Source organism: Colobus angolensis, unplaced genomic scaffold (genome assembly GCF_000951035.1).
Source record: "Colobus angolensis palliatus isolate OR3802 unplaced genomic scaffold, Cang.pa_1.0 Scaffold93, whole genome shotgun sequence".
In the NCBI taxonomy this organism is placed as follows: Eukaryota; Metazoa; Chordata; class Mammalia; order Primates; family Cercopithecidae; genus Colobus; species Colobus angolensis.
The window spans coordinates 3,634,817-3,642,393 of record NW_012123265.1 but is presented as its reverse complement, the minus strand read 5'-3'; positions in this window follow the sequence as shown (position 1 = coordinate 3,642,393).

The following is a 7,577-nucleotide window of genomic DNA, read 5'->3' as shown; positions in this document are numbered from 1 at the left end:
GGGAGGGAGGGAGGTAGGCATGGTTGAAAGTCCCCAGTTACACTGCACTGGCCACTTCAGCAGCAGGGACAGCAGGCTAGAGATGCTGCCAAGGAGACCCAGGTCCCAGGAAATGCATGAGGGTGACCTCGTCTGCTGGAATGACATTCTGGAAGGACAAATGACTTGTTCCAGAACACACAGCAGGTAAATGGCAGAAGGGGGATTTGAACTCAGGTCTTCAAATCCTCTAGACCCAGAGCCCAAGCCAGTCCAGAACAACTCTGTGCTTTCTGGAACTTAAAAGAGGCAGAGGCCTCACATGGCCCCCTGCGTGCCCTCCCTATGCCCCTGCTGACCAATGTTTCACAAGAGTACTGGGTACCTACTAGGGGCCAGGCCAGTTACTACCCCTCCTGAACCATGGCCTTTTCCCCTTTGTCTTCTGAAATGAACTGTGGAAATGTCTCTCACACACATAGGTTTTCTACAAATGCTTTTTGCACCATTTTGTTTATTTATACACCATCTTCTTCCAAAAATGCATACATAGTATAATGTTTTCTTTAACAAGTGAGTAAACAGAGGCAAAGGAAACATACATTCACCTCCACTTTTTTTTTTTTAATCAGGGAGTGATTCAAGCAATAGTTTAAAATAAACAAAAAGAGTAAAAACTGTTTCTGGAAAAAATGAAACTATTTTTGTTACTAAGCCTGGAAAGAAAGTTCTCCCATAGACTGAATAAATATTAGTTCCTTCCCCTTTGCCCCTTCTGCCTGGAAACCCAAAGTCCTCCTCCATCTTCAAGCTGGAAGCCTAACTCTCTTGCCTCGGCTGGGCAAATGCATAAAGATAAGACACTCTTTTTAGAAAATTAAAGTATAACATACATACATTAAAATGCACAGAAGTGTACTGTTCTGTCAATTTTCACAAATAAAATGCACCTGTGTACCCAGCACCCAGATCAAGAAACAGCATTACCAGCAAGTCCCCGACTCCCAGCCACTACCTTGCCCCAAAGGTAAATACTGCTTGGACTCTAATACCATAGATCTGCTTTTCCTGCTTTGGAACTCTATATAAATGGAATCATACAGCATGTGGCTTCTTTAGCTCAACCCTGTGTTTGTAAGTCATTCGTATGTTTGCTTGTAGTTGTAATGTGTTCACTTTCATTGCTGTGGAATGTTCTCATCCTGTGACTGTACCACAGTTTACTCTCCTGTAGACGTTCAGGTTCATTCATTCTTGGTCAAGAAAATAAAGATGATCACAGGTTGCACGTGGGTATTTTTAATCTGCATTAACTCTTGTTAATAATTCATGTAAGTGCTTGAGTTCAGGAGATGCCAACATTATTTGTCTAAACTTTTAAATTAGACTCAAATGCAACATCCAAAAACTGTCCGTCTGGCAACTGACATTATTTTGAAGACTGAAATCTATTTTTGTAACCAAAGATGTCTTAGTCCTGTGGCCAGGGGAGCAACAAGCAAATAGAAAAGGCATAAGAAATGTTTTTCCTTTGCTCTTGTACAAATAGACATTCAACTTGGGTAGGCAACATTTATTGAGACGTTATTGTGTGTCAGGAACTGTACTAAACACTTTGCATGTATTATTACATTCAATCCTGACAACCCTCTGAAATAGCTTTACTTGAATTACTCTCAATTTTCAGGCTCTGTCTGTGTCATCTCATCTTTCTCATCCTCAGGACTTACTGCGGGATCCAGTATAACCAGGCACTCAATAAATGCTTATTAAATAGAGCAATGAATGAATAACAGCAGCTACCATTTATGGAGCCCTTAGTATATACAAGGCACTGTGCCAAATGCTTACATCCGTTATCCTATTTAATCTTACCAACAAACCTGTGAGGACATAGGGAACACCTTCCAGGTTTTTGCCAGGCTCATGAGTCCCACCTTTTCTGAGAACGATGAATGCCCATGTCCACAAGCTGCCATATTTGTGCTACCTGATCCCATCCTTTGGTCACAGTTAATTGGACCAGGGGTGCAGTTCCACTAATTAGATTATTTCCTGGGAATTTGGACTTATGGTTAAAAGACGGCCAGTTAGTCCTGCCTGTGGCTAGAATTGAGGAACTGTAAACTCATTCTCAAGCTGCAGTGAAGGCTTTTTTTTTTTTTTTTTACAAAATAATGGAAAAAGAAGATCTGCAGGGAGAAAAAAAAAAAATTAAGTGATTAAGCAGAGGGGCACAGAGACAAGAGGCAGAGTCTTTCCTAGGTTCCTGTCTGTTTCTCTGGTTCTCACTCCAAGGCCTCCAAAAGCCCAGACTTGAGTTCTAGTAAATTCTCCAGGTTTTGTTAAAATGGCCCAAGTTGGTTCCTACTAGTTACTACCAAAAAAATAAAAATCTAAGCCAGGGACAGTGGCTCACACCTATAATCCCAGCAACTTGGGAGGCTGAGGCAGGAGGATTGCTTGAGACAAGGAGTTCAAGACCAGCCTAGGCAGCATTGCAAGACCCTGTCTCTAAAAAATAAATAAATCTAAATGAAGATAAGTCGATGTTATTTTTCCCATTCCACACATGACAAATGGAGGCTCTGAAGAAGTCAAGTGACTTGCGCAAGGTCACACATTCAGTGTGGCAGAGCAAAGACTTGAGCCCAAGCCCACCCAAGTCTCTGCAGCCTGAGCAGCCTCCCCTTCCACACACCAGTGTTCCTTGGTACATCTGTCCAAGCCAATGGGACATCTGTCTTCCGCCCGCCGCCCCCGCTAGTTTTTTGAGGGCTAGGGTCATGTCTGACTCGCTGTAGCAGCTCCACCTAGGCTATACACCATCAGGTGTCACTTGCAAATCACCAGGGTGGAGATTTCACAGGGTTAGAAGAAACATCATGGCATGACTGATGGGAAATTAATGGGTTTTGGTGGCTGCAAATTGTAGAGGCAGAAAAGTGGAGCATGGAACTGAGAGACTCTGTGGTGACCTTGACAGAGAAGCCAGTGAGAAATTGATTAAAGTTGGTGGCAATGGACTTTGGATCCTAGATCAGAAGAGGGACAACCATAGATTAAAGCCCTTCAGTACTGTACGTCACTGAAAATAGCCCCAGAACCTTCCTCATGCCCACAATCTCAGCCCAGCTGACCTGACTTCGGCCTTGGCAAAGGAAGTGGTTTTGGGTCCAGGCCAAATGTGGGGGCCTGGGCTGACCCCAGAGGCTGGACTCAGAGAATCCTAAGTCCTCACTCTTCAGAGCCTGGACCATTTGATCCCCGCTGCATCCACATACCCCAACTTATCTTCCATGCAGCAGAGAGATCTTTCTAAAACAACCTGACCATGCCACCCCTCTTAAAGCCCTTACATGGCTCCCAAGGCCTTCACCCTGTCATTCAACGCCTTTTACGACCTGCCTTTCCTGTCTTTCCTCATAACACACCATTCATTCACACTCAACTTTGCTCCCAATGCTCCGAGTTACCTGTGTCCCTGGAATCACCTTGGTCCCTCAACACCTATTCCATCACTGTACACATAAGCTCTTCCGTCTCCTGGAACATCTCACTCACTGCATCCCATTCATCTGATGAAATCTTGATTGAACTTTAACCTCAACTCAAGAAACACACACTCAAAGAAACCTTTTCTGACCTCCACAGATTGGGTTAAATGTTCTTTCTTTGAGCACACATCTGGCACAGAAAATATATTGTTCTGGGATCATTTGTTTATACATCTGCTTCTTTTAACACATTGTCAGCTCCTAGAGGGCAGGGACCTTGTTTTCCATATCCTTTTTTTTCTATCAGTTCACAGCAGAGTTCTTGGCCTGTAGTGAGCATCAGTAAGTATGCATGGGACATATGGGTGGATAGATGCAAATGGGGTAAGTTTATGGGTGATGGGAGTTTGAATGGATAGATGAGGAGTGAGGGAATGGGAGGAAGAATAAATGCATGCATAGGAGGGTGGGGAGGTGGTTAGAATAGAGGAAGAGAAGGAAGGAAGGAAGGAAGGAAGGAAGGAAGGAAGGAAGGAAGGAAGGAAGGAAGGAAGGAAGGATTGAAAGATGGGAGGAGGCCTAGGTGGGTAAGTGGGAGGACAGATGGGTGAATGGATAGATAAATGGATAGGTCATAGGAAGATGGAGAAAGGATAAGTGGACTCATAGGAGGATAGATGATGGATGGATAGGTGGGTGGATGGATGGATCAATCAGTTCTGCCTAGGCTTAGGGTTCAGTCCTTAGATTGTCTTTGTGACCTGGACTCCTCTCAGAGTTCTGCTGCCTGCCGATGACTCCTGAAATTGAACATGTGTATAATCAAACTCATATTCTCCTTTCTCACATTTGATTCCCTTCTAGCGTTCTGTTCTTTGGTGACTAGCAACACCACCCACCTGGCTGCATCAGGTTGGCCTAACTTGTTTGGGGCAGGTTTAGGTAGAAATCTGGGTTGTGCTCCTAATTAGCTATGTGTCCTTGAGCAAGTTACTCGAGTGCCATAAACGTCACTGTTGCATGTGAAATATAAAGAAAATATTACCCACCTCCTCAGGATGTTGGAAGGATGGAATTAAATGCTGCAGGTAGCATGACTAACTCATTGTCAGGCCTCTCTAAGGAGATGCCAGGACTGGGCTGGGGGCAGGAAAGAAAGTTCTATACCCAGTCCCTGCTCAGCCCTCAACCACTTACCCTGAAATAAGCTCTACCCTGAATACAGACCTTCAAGAAGCCCCAGAAATAAGTTGCTCCAGAAAGGCCCTTGGAGATAGGAGAGGAGAGGCTGCCTTTTATACTTCAGCTCCTGGAGACCTAGCCCAGGGTCCTAGAAGAGAGGCTTTCCTCCTAAGGGGAGACAGAAGGGGCAGCCTGGCTGTGTTAAACAGTTCTTACATTACTATAAAGGAATATATGAGACTGGGTAATTTGTAAGGGGCTAAAGCAAAGACATTTCAAAGAAGGAAGGATGGTAGGGAGGTACGAGCTGATCAGGCTCAAGACACCCCTCCAACATCTCCATGCCATGGGCTCTGTTTGGGATGAATGACATCATGGATCCTGTTCTTTGCAAACAGAAAAGACATTTCTTGGGATTCCCTGTGAACAGCTGGGGTAACATGAAGCACACTCTAGGGCAAGCCCCAAAGCCCAGCACTTGAGGACTCTCTGGGCATCTCACTGTCCTGAGATCTCACTTCCTGATTTCCCTCAGACTCCTCCCTCCAGCATCCCTACCTATCCCTGGGCCAAGCAAACACTAAACACCACTGTGCCTCCCTGGTACCCAGTAGATGTCCCTTCTGCAAACCTGACCCTACAAGGAAGAAAGCCTCAAAACTATGACCTACCTAGAGACATAAAGAATAGTCATGGGCATGCACAAGCCTCCCCATGAAGATGTCTATTGCAGTGCTGTGTAGAAGTACAAAATATGGAAACAAACTAAATGCCCAGAAATAGGGAATTGCTTAAAAAAATATGTGCAATACAACCATCTGATCCCATGCTAGGTAGCCACTAGAAGTGTGACATAGGAGAGGAGATATCAGTCAGCAAGCTCACTCCATTTAAGGACACTTATAGAGTTACACAAGTAAAAAGAAAGGAAAACAGGAAACCTCAATATTCACAATGACTGGTTTTTCTTTTCTTCTTTCTCCTTTTGGTGTTTTCCAAGTGCCCTACACTAATATATATTTGTGGATGGATATATAGACACATAGAGATTGGTAGACACGCTGTCATAAGCCAGCTCCCGGAAGCTATACCCAACACCACTGGAAAACAGTCCTGGGTTCCAGTCTGAGGAGCAAGCCAGATTTGCCAGGCCAGTGATTTACAAATAGGAGAGTGGAGGGGAATGACCTCTTTAGGGCTAGGACCCTCCGCAAGGACTCATTCAAAGTGTGCCACACACACTTACCCCCAGCCCCCTCACCCCCACCACAACACACATACACACACACACACACACACACACACACACACACACACACACACACAGAGTCTTGCCAAAGGGGGCAGCTTACAGGTAAAACCATTCAACAACTAGAATATCCATCCTGGAACAGTCAGCTGGTGTCCTCAGAGAGATCAAGGTTATACCGTGGGCACAGCCCTCGCTTGGGAGTCATAAAGCCTCCAATCCTAGCTCTTTGACCCTAGCCTATCCCCTCCTTTCTCTGATCCTTCATTTGCTCATTCATAAAATAAATGCATGAGGTTGGACAAAGAGTCTCTCAGGTCTCCTTCTTCGGTTCTCTGACAATTGTTTCCCTTTATTCTAGCCTCATCCCTTACTCAGAGCTGATGCCCCCATGACAGCCCCAGTCTGCAGGAGGGGTGGGGTAAGCAGTGCAGGGAGCAGAGCTCAGAACAAACAGTTACCAGAGGAGGCTGGGAGATGTCCTCAGGCACCCAAGCCCTAGACCACAAAGCTTCCCCTGCCTGGCCCCAGGGAAGCCCAAGACGTGATGACTGGCAGGACTGGGGTGGAGTGAGGTTTGTTTTCTCCGCTGGAGCCTGCTCTGCCCCATCCTCCCTGCAGGGCCAGTCCCTGGCCAACTTTCCCTTCCACACCATCCCCATGGCTTCACTGCTTCCCCAAGGTTTAGCATCAACATGTTCAGCCCTTTGTCACCATGCTTTATTTTTGAGAACCACTTTCCGGCCAGTGACAAGCCTTTGGGTTTTGAAATAAACCCAGCTTTTGACTCCCCTTGCCTCCTAAGCCCCATTTCCTCATCAACAGTAGTGGTTCAGAGAGTATCACCAACAACACAGTTCATCAGTTCCTGGAGCAAATTCACTGAGTGCCCACTCTGTGCAGACCCCTGCAGCCCTACCCAGACACTGCCCTCCTGGCGCTCCCAGGCAAGTGGCAGAGGTTAAATAAATAACTTCTCCATGCTGGTGAACACCCCAACAGAGCAGGGGTGCAATCACTGGGAGCAATATCCTAATGAGGACATGGAGGTTCTGAGATACGGGCTGGGATTCATCCAAGGCCCCAAAGTAGGGTGAGGACAGAGCAGGTCCTGGAAGCCTGGAATCCCGGCCTGAGCCAGGCATCCCCTCGGGGCAAGCTTCCACCTGCCAGGGCTGAGCTCTATGCCCTGAGGTTTGGGCAGAGGGGAACGGGGACACAGGGAGGGTGAGGGGGTGAAGGAAACAGGCCTGCTGGTGGCTCCGAGGGAAGGTTTCGGCCAGGCCTAGCTGGCATCCCAAAACTCACCTGCCAGCAACCGCGAGCGGGAAGCCCTGCCAGGCTCGCCTGCCCCTTCCAGCGGCTCAGCCACGCTGGGTCGGTCTCCCTCTCCAACCCACCCTTTGCCCGTGACAGGGGTCCCCTGCTCAAATGCCCAGTCTAGCCTTGGTCCAATCTGTCTGGCTGTCTTCCCTGACACCTCGTTTGTCTACCCTTCTCTGCACGTGTCAGTGGCTCCCCACTTGCGTCCCTGTGTCATTCCCTACACACGCCTGTGTGTCCTCTTCACACATCTGGCTGGAGCGCCAGCCTCCCGCATTTCCCGGCCTCCTCGCCACCCTGCCCCGCCTGCCGCTGTGTGGGTGTCTGGCTGGCTGTGCGCAGAGGGG